We start from the raw sequence: 14,050 nt of genomic DNA on the forward strand, positions 1-14,050 counted from the left end.
TTTTGCAGGGCTTTGGCTGTTCTGACTGTATTTCCATTTCTGAGAATCAGACATTCATTCAGTACTTTCAATATTGTACTTTGCTGAGAAGTAATCTTGTTATAATTAATATTTCTGCTGCTATTACCACCGATGACCGAATCGATTCTCTTTCCTTTCTATAACATTTGGACAACATTTAACCCGTGGGATTGTCAGTTTTCTTCTTGGAAGGCATAATATTTTTAGATAATGCTATAGAACAATAGGAGGCCACTCGTTAAATACACCAGTAATGCAACGTGAGATCAATTACAGCTTTAAGACTCGTGCTATGTTTAAAAGCTTCGTGTTTTATAGATGCCTGTGAATGTATGAGGTCAGAATAACACAGAAATCATTCCGTTTCTGACTTCCTACAATGTATGTCTGATAATGTGCTGGCGAGATTAATCAGCACCTACAAAATTGCATGTGGATGCTTTATGGTAAAAATAACACCGAACATACACAACCAATATTTAACTGGGGTATAAATAGGAGTTTGCTTTCTAAAGAATGTCACTGTATGTCATCAGACTTTGCACCTGAATTTACATTTCTGACTATTCTGCTTTGATATTCCCTCCCTAGTTCTTTCACATAAGTTACACTGTGCTTAGCAGAACATACACTCGTATGGACATATCAAAATAACAGTAATGCAGTAAAATAATACACTAGAAATAGAGTTTTTATTTCATTTCCCATTCAGTTGGCAATGGCAGACAATATATTTCAGAGAATGAAAGTGTGGAACCCGTTACAAAGCAGAATAAGTACATACAGCTCGCTCCTAATTCAGTCAGGAAATTCTTCTTGTGGCAAACCTGAACAACAGGAACAACCAAAGGGTCCTACACCCCTCAGTCCTTTATCTTTATTAATCCCACAAATTAAAATCTCAATAAATTAAAATACTTAAGGCCTTAGAATTATGTTAAGCTAAAAGGGGAAGAGATGCAGCCCATGTACCAACTAAAGCACAACAGAACACAATCCACAAGTGAAGATGCCTTAACAACTTCTAATGTAGAAATAATATGATGTGCATAATTTAAGGGGCTTGCTCAAACTCCTCCAAGCACTGAGGACAGAGCAGGTTATCAATAGGCTTACCTCTGAGCAACAGCTGTAATTCTTCTCCTCCTGCTTTGTTTCTGTCTTCATTCAACAGAGCAACAGAAACTCCGTGGATGATGATGACTTTCTTGACTTCTGTTGTGAGCTTCAGCCAGAATCCATGGACCTACGGCATTTGGAAATGGAGAGGGAATACCATGAAAACCTTGGCAACAGCAGAAAGGAAAAAGTGGGAAGATCACCAGGACAGGTAACAGCTCTCCACAGCACCACGACCAGGTGAGTTACACCAGCAAACAATGCTTCAGAGCCAGGGAGATGTAAATCATTGCTGAAAATGAATGAAAGCACATTGCCTTCACGCTGGACCTACACTGCTTTGGTAACTTGAAATACAAGCTCAGGTAGCTAAAGAAATCTGCCCAAAGCTTTGGTCAGTTACAATTTACAGTTGTAAATGTATATAGAGCAGACAGTTCATTTTAAAGCGACAGACAAGTTTATGGTTTATAAACCAAGGGCAGGGTGCACTATCACTAGTGTAATTCTGCACCCAGACATAGTGCACTCTGTGCTCAAAATGTCAAGTGAAAAGGAATTTTAAAACCGGAATAATGTTGTTACAATTAGGAAAAATGAAGAAAACGATCATATTTGCAATACAGAAAATGATTTAACGTCCAAGTCTTTCTGATGTACAAATCAGTGTTTGTTTCTACCAGCTTGCTATGTTCTCTTTTCAAGTTACCATCTGAAACCAAAGTTGATGAGTCCTCTCAGGGTGAAAATCCAGAGCTGCATTAATAAAAGCTGACAATAAAAATATTGGAGAGGAAAAAAAATCTCTTTTACCATTGTAAAGGAAGGAGAAGATTTTAATACCATGTTTACTGCAACTCATTTCCTTCGCATGCTTTCAGCTTTGTTTAGAAGAAACGCACAGTCAGGGAACAGGCTTGCTCCCATTTACAGCAACAGTGAGATTATCAGTAATACTAATCAAAGGATTTCAGTTGATAACTTCTTAGCATTTTTAATACTTGTGCTTTGGGAACAAGACCAGAAAAAGGAGGCTGGTGTTGTAACAAACACATTCTTTTGAATTCATTTTCAATGCCAGAATATAGATGCATACAACTGTCTATTAGTACAGAATCATAGAACGATGTCTTAAAACGAATGTGCTAAAATTGCTCCTTTCTCTTAAAATCAATACGATGATTTAAAATTGTTTAGAAACCCACATCTAAAACTTCTTCCTACATCAGTTTACACCACTGTAATTTGTCACATGAATAAGGAAATGTCACAGAGTTTACCTGATTGAAATCCTTTATCATGCCTTAGAAACTGCAATACTGTCCATCAGCAACACGTATGGGTTTGATGTCTTCCCTGGGTTTGGCTTTGTGTGGTCAAAGAACCAGGGATATTTGTTAGGATTGTGAAAACGTGCAGCACTGTCAGCCCCAGCTGAAACTGCCATTGACTGGGGTAATGAACAGCACCAGCCTCAGCCTAACGCAGACCAAGTAGAGCAGTGGATTTAACGGAATGCAATGTGTATTGCGAGGTGTCAGATGTAATAACCAGCAAAAGAGGGGAAAAATCAAACCAAAAGCATGATAGAACCTGATTTGCAAAATGCCAGCTACACAAAAGCAGCCCACACTCTGCAGATAACCTGGTGATCTCTAGGCAAGGCCTCAGTGCTGTGAAAAGAAATGTGATGAGAAAAATGAACCTTGTTATTTGCTGTAGAACAAACCCAAAGTGTTTGTGATCAACACGCTTGCTGACCAGTTGGAGAGCTGGTGGTTATCATCTGCAATTACTGGAATTGCATTTCTTCTTTGCTCTCATTTCCCATACTTACAGTGTGCAGTGTCTGACTGCTTCTTTTATCTCATGGAAACCATCCCAGCTCTGTCAACAGCTCTTGAATTTTTAACGCTGTACCCTCTCCCTCCCTCCCGCTTTTATTCCTCCTGAAATTTCCTGACCCCAGATCTTAAGATAGAGCAACTTCCATGGATTAAACAGTTCTGTAGGAGTCACCTAATAAAACACTATTAATTGTAATAGATTTTTGTTTCTTCTTCCAATGATATTTCCATGGCAACATTTTCCCGTTCTATTGTGGAGGGTGTTCTTCATTCCCAGAGCAGGTTAACCACAGGGCAGGAAGGGCAGGCTCTTGGTCAGCCTTTATTTTCTCTGGTCCTTCAACAAAGGTTAGTTGAGGTCATCAGAAGCCAAAGGGTAATTACTTTTCCTCAACAGGGTTAAAGTCACACAGATTGCTATTGAGACAACTGTATGGACGACCTTCAGGGTTTTATGTTCAATCTGCTTTGCTTTTAGCACAGCAAATGTTCGTAAGGATAGCAGAGAGGGGAAAGCCCAAAGAGCTCCACACCGTGTACATCTCCCCACTTTTCAGTTGTGCTGCTGAATATTAGTGCAATTTTTGATGAGAATGCACTTAGGTGAGCCCAAACCACAAAAGGGTGAATAGTGATTAAACATGAAAGCTATCAATTGCCAGAAAGGGCCTGTTCCGTGATTTCTCTATTCAAGGAATTTTAACAATATTCCTACTCAATTTTTTAGGAGAGCAAACACCCCTATATTCTCTGTTTCACTGGCTTCAAATTCATCACTCATGTCACCTGCTTCACTCAAAAGAATGAATTGGGATTGCAGGATTTAACTGGGGAAGACTTTAGTGCTCGGTGTATCTGGCCTGTCTCCTTCTTTAAGCTTCCCATGGAACACTGTCAGCTGAGAAGCGTGGTGGAGATGGGGGAGAGAAAGCCAGACCTGAACTGCAGGGAAAGCCAGGGAGATGATTTGGGTAAATAAGGATTTTACATGGATTTAAAGGAACAAAGCAGGCTGGTGGCACACCAGCGTCTCCAGCCGAATGTGCTTAGCTCTCACCCTACATAAAGAGTAGAAATGCACGCAAATTGTAAACCAGCTTACAACAGATAAAATATCCCAATGTCTAAGAGCAAGAGCAAGCTCAGTCAGTGGATCTGCACCACTGGGTTGAATCACCAGGCGTCAGACTGATGAGTCCTGGGGTGTTTGCTTGGTCTCTGGGTGCATGGGCCACCCAGACCACTGGAAGCTGATGTGCCCTGGTCCACAGCCCCTGCACCAGCACTGATGGTCAGGCAGAGCTCTCTGCTCCTTCCACTGGAACCTGAACATCCCCTGTGGCTTCCTGGGCACCAGTGATCTCATTACTAAAATTAACAGCATTGGGTTTACTTTTTGTGGTGCACTTTTAAGTAAATATAACAATAATAAAAGTCAATAATGCAAAGCAAGGGGGGTGAAATGGGGGGGTGTCATCTTCCCCAGCCTTGGCTTTAGTCTCCTGTGTTCTGGCTACTCTTTCCAAGCTCAATGTTGACCAAAATAAATAAATAAATACTAAAAGGATCAGGTACTGATCATTAAGATGTCCATTATAAATCAGGGAAGTGCAACTCAGCTGCTTGATTGATGGGTTACTTTGTAAACTCAGCAAAAGGTATAAATAATCGCAATGCTGATAAATGACAAAGGGAAGATTTGGTAGTCAATCAATTCAGATGGGGCTAAATGGAAGAATAATGCATCATTTATATTTGGCCATATTCTATAGTATGTAAATTATTGAATACTTGCTATACCACTACCACATCGAAGAGGTGGTAGGCAAATAGACGATCATAAAACACAGCTCTCAGACTCTAGCCCTGTCACGCTGTTTAACCATCTGCACTATAGTGTGCTGGGGGCAAGCCAAAGGACCTCAGAAACTTTCTTCTCTCCAGTTCCTAACAAGGGCAGATCTTTGTTCAGAAGCTACACTTTTCCAGGTACAGCTACTGCTGTAATTCCCGTATAGAAATCACATTAAAGAGCATTACAAATAATATCATTAAATTAAGGATAAATGCGTTTATAAGGACTGTCCACCAAGAAAGAGCTTAAAACACAGGAATCTCAGAGTTAAAGGCTAATATATATTACATCCGTAACATGTATGTATAAGAGAACCAAACATATTATGTTACGGAAAGCTGTTTTTAAAAGGCACTTAATTCCACTATGAAATGACTCTATGTGGCAACCAGATAGTTACAATGTGTTCTTAGCTCTGCAATCTCCTGCACTTCACTAAATTTAGAAGCTGAATTTGTTGGAAAGGGAATTTCCATTTGCCTTTTTCTGATTGTGACACTGGGAAGAGTGTCATCCCAGACAGAAAAAAGCACAGGTTTCACTAGCACCAGATTTCTAACATGGAAATGCTTCCCCTTCCTATGCCACTCCTGTTCCCATCAGTTACCAGCCTCCCTGCAGCCTGGGAAGCAGCAGTGGGTCTTTTTCCTGTGAGGCAATGAGGAATTTTCAACTATTTATGATCCACACATTCTGAATTTCCCGAATTCTCACTCTCACTCCAGTTATAAGTGTTCAGGATCCCTTTCCCTTCAAGCCAGCTCACGGGAGCTGATACAGAGCAGGACAGGCACAGCAGCCATGAGCATCCTTCTGTCTTTCTATCCCATCTGTCTGAAGAATTTGGGCTTTCAGGATAACATGTAACCATCCACGGCCAGACTGGAAAATCCAGGAAGTCCTGGATCCTGCTGCCCTGGATTAATCTGCTTCCTCACGGCTCCTAAGCAATGACAAGGACCACAAAGTGCTGACAAGGGCAGGCCAGAGAGCCAGGGAACATCTATTCACTACTTTTTCATCATTAATTTAGAATACATCCTATCCAATATCATTCAGATAACATCCTTACAGCCAAATGCAGGCTTTCTGGGTTGGCATTGAATCACTAAAACCCACAGTGATGCAATGTACCTACAAGCACTTTTACAGATTTAAAAGAAATGGTAAAAAACACTACTAAAATAGGAATTTCAGCTGCCTTTTCCATTAGTAAATCTGAAGTAGGGTACCATAGTCACTAGTGATTTGTAAGTGGTTATTTGGATACACTTTTCATCCACAATGACTGAAAATGGCACAGCCTTGGAGAAGACAGACTGCACAGGCATTTGTTTGCTTTGAAATCATCCTCTTGGGGTTCTGTTGTTGTTTCATAATGAGCAGAGGCTGCAAAACAGCATCTCTGAAAACCATCTGGTCTTCAGAAACGTGGACTCCTCTCCAAAGAACAGCCTATATTTGTCACTCCGTATCTGTGCCCATGTAGCTCTAAAATCATACAGTGTTCAGGTGAAAAGAACAATTGGAAACCCCCAAATATTGAAGCTGTTTCCTCATGTTTTCTCCATTTCCCCTACTTCTCCTATAACACCTGCTCATGACCTCAGAGTGCAAGTATTTCCCAGGTGGGACACCTGAAGTGTAAAGCTCTTCATGTCTTCAGGCAGCAGAGACCTCGATGCTCAGAAGGCCTTGCACAAGTGTGAAAACATTCTCCACAACACTGATGCAAAAGAAATTATTCTTTCTATAACACAGGAGGAAAGAAGAAACCCCACAGGGACAGTGTGTGTGTGCCAGGTGCCTTCCTGGTCTTTGTCTCATTCATGGATACTGGAGAGGGACTCTTCATCAGGGACTATAGCGGTAGGACAAGGGGTGATGGGTTCAAACTGACACAGGGGAAGTTCAGGTTAGATATAAGGAAGAAGCTCTTCCCTGTGAGGGTGCTGAGGCGCTGGCACAGGGTGCCCAGAGAAGCTGTGGCTGCCCCATCCCTGGCAGTGTTCAAGGCCAGGTTGGACACAGGGGCTTGGAGCAAGCTGCTCTAGTGGAAGGTGTCCCTGCCTGTGGCAGGGGTTGGAGCTGGATGAGCTTTAAGCTCCCTTCCAACCCAAACCATTCTATGATTACATGACTACTCTTAAACTCTCTCTTTTCCATTAGTTCTCCTGGGTGTGTTGACTTCCTTGTCACAAATTCTATAACCAACTGATGTTATTAGGAATGATGCCTTATTTTGAATAGAATAGCAGAGAACAGGCCTTCCAAAAGCTAAAAAGCAAAGCTTAAAACTGCTTCTCCAAACTTGGGCTGTAAATGCCACTTGGCCATGTAGAGGTAGAAGCCTGAAGTGAACCACTATAGTCAGAATAAGAGGATCACCTTCCACACCGTGCACCCAACAGCAATACGCTTCTCTTAAGAGTATTAATATATTGTATATAAAAACTACTGTTGTATGAGTCATACAAAGAGAAGTATATTCCAACTGAAGTGCTGGTGCTTTCAAAAAGCACATTTATGGTGCTCTCAAAGTAAAAGACCTGTTTTGTATCTCACAGCTCTTAATCAGCAATGCACAGCTCCATCTGCATATACCAGTGCAGGTGATCGCTGCTAGCACAGTGGAAAAAAACCAGCTAGGAAACCTGGCTTGGAGCTGACAGAGAAACTGTGGCACCCAAAGTATCATAAAGGAAAGGTAAACAGGTTTTGCAGATGGTAAGAGTGGAAAACGTGCAAATAAAGCAAGCTGACAAATTCACATTACCTCACAAATAACCAACCTTCACTTATAACTTCCCATTTAATAGTAAGACTTGTAAATATTCATAACCTGCCTTGGGATTGACTACTGCAGTCTCTGACTATCACAAGCTTGTGCCTAATGGAAAGGATGCTTGTTCCTGAACCTTCTCAGGGCTGACTTTCACTTTTCCTGGCCTTTATCTGAGCAGAGTGCAGATCAGAGAGGCCTAGGATTCCCACACGGCACACAGGGAGCCACAGGATACACTGCTCCTCCCTCATCCCCACTTCATTCCTTTAAGGTCTATCCTATAACCAACAGAGGTGCAGTGTCACAGGCTGGATAACTCCCTCTCACAACAGGTAAAGAAGAGATCACTGTTAGCCTCATAAGCTATTTTCTTATCTCAAAACCTTGTGCCACAAAGGCAGATAGATAGGGACTGTGGGATCTGTGTGTTTATTTGACCGTCACCTGAAAAACCACATGCAGGAAAGCCCCATACCCTAGTACAGCAGTTATCTGTTCACCCATGACAGATACCTTCTTCCAGCTGTGACCCTCAGCATCTTGATTTTCTGTCAGCTTTAAATCCCAGCTCATTGGAAGAGTCAGTACTCCTTGTGATTCTTGACTTTCACAGTTTCTAATTAGCCTTCATAGTAGTCTATTACCCAAATGAATTGTGATATTCCACTTGGTATGTTACATGAAAACAACCAACATTCCCATTTCTCCTTAGCATCATTTATCTCACAGTAATGTTGTCCTGAGGGTAGCACACTTTAACTGCACAGTTCAGTCATTCAAATGAAGAAAGGTGAAAGGAAACAAAGCCAGGTTGAATATTAACTCCAACTTTCCTTTCCAAAGTTATTCCTCCAATTAGGACTCTTAATTGGGAAGATCTGTTCCCAAAGTTGTACTTCCTGAAGGTCTGTACACTAGATGGGCCCATGGGGACTGCCAGCACAGCTTGGCACAGCCCTCACTCACGTGGCAGTGGTGACAAGGACAAATCTCCAGTCCGCACTGCAGACCCCTGCTCTCTATTCTGACTGCAGCAGCTGTGGAGTCATTCAAGCAGAACACACCGAGAGGTAAGAGATGCACGAAGATGATCCCTAAGTTTAGGGGAAGTTACTTCCAGAGGGAAACTAAACTGGGAAGTGTAGGATGATGAGGGTTGGCTTTCATTGCAGGAGATGAGTGAACGGGTTATTTCTTTCAACTAATGTAGGTTTCTGACTGTCATGGAACCCCAGGTCCATATCTGTTCAGTAGCACAGTAATTCACTAAAAACTCCAATATCTAACAGGTCATCAGTGGAACTGCTCAGTTATCAATGTTGGAAAACTGACAGCAGCCTTGAGTGTTATCTGGCTTGGAACAAAAGTCACTTTTGTCTCTTTTTGTGAGCTCAGCTTGAAGATCCGAGATCGACACATCATTGATCTTCTGGGAAATAGAGCACCAACAGCTTGTAGAGGGTGGTTACCTTTAGCAACCATAATTTGAGCAACAAATCATAACTATTTTTTCCTTCACCTTCATCCAGTGCAGCAGAAACAGTGTTCTTCATTTTAGATTCACAATTTTAAGATCAAAAAGCAAAATTTTAATCTCTTTGTTCATTTTACTGCATAATCACAACTCATTCAAGTTGCATCACTGATGCAACCAAGGTACATTACAACTACTATCAGTAGTAGTTACTAGACTGTGCAGTCTTACAGCCCCTGCACCTAATTTCAACAACATCAGGAAGCCTTTACTGGCCACTACCTGTAGCCTCTCCTAGGGACTGCAACACATTAGCACAGCCAAACCAGTCAGACCGAACCTGGAGTCCTGTCTCTGGCAGTGGCACAGAGCAAATGCCAATGGGAAAGGATAATGATCATAGAATCATGGAATGGTTTGAGTTGGAAGAGAGCTTAAAGCTCATTCAGCTCCAATCCCTGCCACGGGCAGGGACACCTTCCACTAGAGCAGCTTGCTCCAAGCCCCTGTGTCCAGCCTGGCCCTTGAACACTGCCAGGGATGGGGCAGCCACAGCTTCTCTGGGCACCTTGTGTCAGTGTCTCATGATGTGGCAAAGACATCGTGCAGCCTCCTGCAGTCTGTGGCTCTGGCAGTGTTCTCTTCACAGTCACTACTGTATCTACCAACTCTCTTTCCCCAGGCCTTTGTCTCTGTGCTCACTATGCCTTGCAGCACTTTTTAAAGGTTTATTTTTCTTGTCTTCTTACTCTAATTACCCTTCTTGAAGTGCCCTCTCTGTCTCCCCTTCTACTACCAGCTCATTACTACTTCCTGCCCATCTCTTTTCTGCCACACCTCTCACTACCACACTGAGCCAGGTCAGGTAACCTGGCTCTAATAACAGATCTGAGTGGAAAATATGTCTTTAAAATATAAAATACTCTGTATAACCAGAGTCACTGGTCCATACTGATGATCCAAAAGGCACTAAAATACGTATTATATTAGATTTTCTTCTTGCTACTATTATCATTAGAATATTCACACTACTAAGATTCACAGGACTAAATCAATCTCATCCCTGTGTGCAGTGTTTCATGCATGTAGGTATCTGTATTCCTGCATACAAGAGGCACTTCTGCCTGCAAAACAAGGTTATCCGAACAGTTCAGCATCATGTGCACATCCAAAATGTCCTTTCAGGTGCAATAGCACACTCAAAAGCTTGCTTAAACAGCACCAAAATGTTAACAGTCTTTTGTGAAATTCTATGGTAATGTATATTTGCAATGGGGCAGATTTCTTCCCATACCCACCATGAATCATCTGTCAAATAACTGTTTTAGGAAAGCAAACTAGCTGGATGCAAAAGCATTACTGTTTAACAATCAAAATTAATTTCAGATAGGGATAAAAAGACTTTAAACTGTGGCTTTTATTGCTTATTAACTGTGCATGGCTTTCCTACGGCTGCTGTCCTTGCCCACAGAAATAGAGGATTCAGAAAATCAGTTATGTCTTCATCCTGTAGATCCCAAAGAGTTCTTCTATGGTTCTGAAATCAAACTTGCCCATTTTAGTGCCCACCAGGCTTCTATCAGCACCCAGCATTGGACAGGAAAGATTCTCAAAGCAATACTTCTCTAATATCAGGACTAAAATATCTAGATTCAGATTAGATTCTGTGGCATGCTTAGTAACCGCCTTAACAAAAGCTTCCTCTGCTCCATTAGGCTTGTTGTCAGCTACTCCTCTGGCAGCAGACAAAGAGTTAACGTCAAAATGCATCTCCTGATATCCCGATTGCCTTTCCTCATCCATTGTTTCCAAACTTCTTTTGAATGGCCAGAAATTTTCTGCCTGAATAAACTCCCAACAGAAAACTGGAGCAAACAGAAGAATGAGGCAAAGAAAAACTGTGTTGGCAGCATAGGAAGGAGACCTGGTTCTAAAATCACAGAGTTCCAGCACAGCATTTACTGTGCAAGTAATGTAATTACAAAACGCAAATTTCACCCTCTTGAAGCAACGTTAGTTAAAGATAGCAACATTCTGTGCAATATCCTGAACCTGGCAAGTTTAGGGTATTTGGATGACTTAATACTCAGAATGGAAAAGAAATGAGCCCAACTCTTTGGAAAGCTGTTATAAAAAGGCTTTTAAAAATAACAAACCCCTCTTTACATAGCACTCCGTGTCTCAGCTTTCCTTTACACTGAAATCTGATGCTGGAAGTAGTACTTGTCACTAATACATAAGAGCTTCTCATTTCGACCTGTTTTGATCACTCGTAGCATTCTCATATTACTATTGGTAGTAAAAATATACTCTTATACAAACCAAGAGCAGTGCATTTCAGTTATGCTTATCTATCGATTCAGTTACACTTGAATTGATCTCAAATTGTTTCAAGCAACTGTTCTGCACCCAAAACACCACATGAACCACAGAAACCAGATCAATAGATTTCAAGTGAAATAATTGTTTTCCTTTGTAAGACCCCATTACTTCTTGAATGCAGAAGTGTTTGATTGACCTCCAGGAAAGCAGCAGATGTGAGTAAGCCAAGCACCTCAGGCCTTATCATTTAAAGTCAAGCCTTGAAAATTACAGGGAAGTACACGGAACGTGCTTGGGTTGCTGTGGGAAAAGCACAGCTGGAAAAGCTGCAAACCTGCATTTTGCTCTGATAACATGAGAATATATACATGGTAAAACGAGACTTTTAGAGTTAGTCACTCCTGAACACACATAAAGATATTTTATTAGCTAAGAAATGAATTCAAGGATTCGTGACTGACTGGTTTTATTTTCCCAGTATTAGTGAGTTGTTTGTCTTGTTCCGTGAGATTTCACACAGCTGTGCCACTCAACTCACTTTTCACAGTGTCTTACTACATAATGTTGAGGCTTTGTGAGTGCAGTCACTTCCAGATTGCCATATTCAGACCTACAAGGAAAGAGGCATAAACCAGCGCAGCAGCTGAGGAAATTAGGGTGACCCCATTAATTCTACTGTGCAGATTTCTTCCAGATAAGCAATTTATTGGGGTGCCAAAAGTGAGATCTTAAGTGGTGCTGCTAAACAGAGGGAGATGGGCTCTTCTAGGGGCTCAGGATGAGTTTAGACAGGGCACTGACCTCTGTGCAACACAGGCAGCCCTAGGAGATGAAATGATAATGGTATCCCCAGGCTGCCAAATCTTCCTCTGTGTGGTCAATGCTGCTCCCTTTACCTTTCTTTCCTACCTTGCTCTGTCCTTCCTACCTGGAACATGCCCTTTTGAACAGAAGAGAGGGTCCAGGGACCACCATCTTTGTCTGCAGCCATGGGCAGGAACAAGGTGCCTGCAGAAAACTGAGGGAAAGTGTGACTGGAATGTGTTGGAGTGAGTGGAATCTGTGGATGTGGGTTGGTGGTACAGGACCAAGCATCTGGACAGAGGGTTAGGACATCCTGTGATGGTGATTATGGGAAGGCCTTGCTAGAAGTCACAAACTTGATGGGCTTGACCCGTCAATCTCAGCCCAATGTATGCACACTCCATTAGATAGACTTAAACAGCACACAGCAAGAGCAAAGTTACTGCTTAGGTAACGCAAACATGGGTATTCCCCCAGCAGGCATCAACAGCAAACAACAAAAACCATATGTGAGCCTACTTCTAAATTGTAGTTTTAATACCCAATTCTATTTGTAAGGTAATTTCTACCCTCAGCTGATGCTTTCCCCCACAAAAGAAGTAGGAACTGAGAGTACAGCGGTGTGGTTGTGGTCTTGGGACAAGCTGCTGTTCCTAGCACCAGTGCTGCTGGAATGGGAAACTGTTGTTGCTTTTCATTGTACTGCAAATAAACTAAATACGTTCTAGCTTAGGATATTTTCATAAGGGAGCCTTGATTAGCTCCTTGCACATATTAGACCTGACCTGAGCTTTATCTTTTATGAGCGCCATAAACTGCAAACACCTTGTCATAAACATTTGCAAAGGTCAAAGCAATTGCAACAATTTTGCTAAAGAGATAAATGGTCAAATAAAACATTGAATTGTTAATTCCCAGGTGACAAAAAGCTGCAGGAGTCAGATCAATAAGAAGACACACAGAACGGATTCTGGGATAAAGGGCGGGTCAACCTTGAAGTGTTAATAACCTGCTCCTATTATTTTGCTCTGGCACATCATGTGTTCTAGCAGGTAACATTGCTGTTAATAGCAAATTAATGTCCACAGATACACAGAAGTAAAAATGGGAGTCGGAGATCGTTGAGACAAAAAGTTTGGAAAGGATTTAGTTCTATTAACACAAGGAAAAACAGTGACAGGTGATAAAAGACAGAAAAGCACAGTTTTATTGCTATTTCTAATCTAATGTGTTAGTCAATTCTTTTTCTCTCTGCAAATTTTCTCTTTCCATCCTTGTTCTCAATGCCTGGGCTTTATTAAACAGTCACTGTCAAAACCATATAGCCTTATGTGGGCTAAGAGAATTGTAAGTATATTAGATGACAGCTGACTATGTTGAAGCAGCTGCTCAGCTGGTTTGTACTGCCAGAGCTGTTGGTATGGAACTGGGGTGATTTGTATTGGCCTAAAGTCTGCCCCCGGAATATATTAGTGTTTGTGGAAGGGCAGTATGGAAATTAGCATCCCTGGCAGATATGTTTGTCTAAGAGAAGAGAGAACCTTTCTTAAGTAGATAAGAGGGTGACCATTATGTTCAGCATTTCTCTCTGCTGAAAACACAGCCACTTCAGCAATAACTCCTCCTTTTATTGGGGAATTCACGCCTTTCTGGCCATACTGACCATTCAACTCAATAAAATGCAGCTTTGGAATTGCAAACGTAGAATTGACGCTCAAGATTGACTACATTTGCATAAAAGGTCTCTCAGGTCAAAACAGGGGATATGGAAAAGGGACTTCGAGAATCATTACAAGGCACTGCCTATTCTCTCTAGTCCACCC

This window comes from Psittacula echo, assembly GCF_963264785.1.
Source record: "Psittacula echo genome assembly, chromosome: 4".
NCBI classification, from domain to species: domain Eukaryota; kingdom Metazoa; phylum Chordata; class Aves; order Psittaciformes; family Psittacidae; genus Psittacula; species Psittacula echo.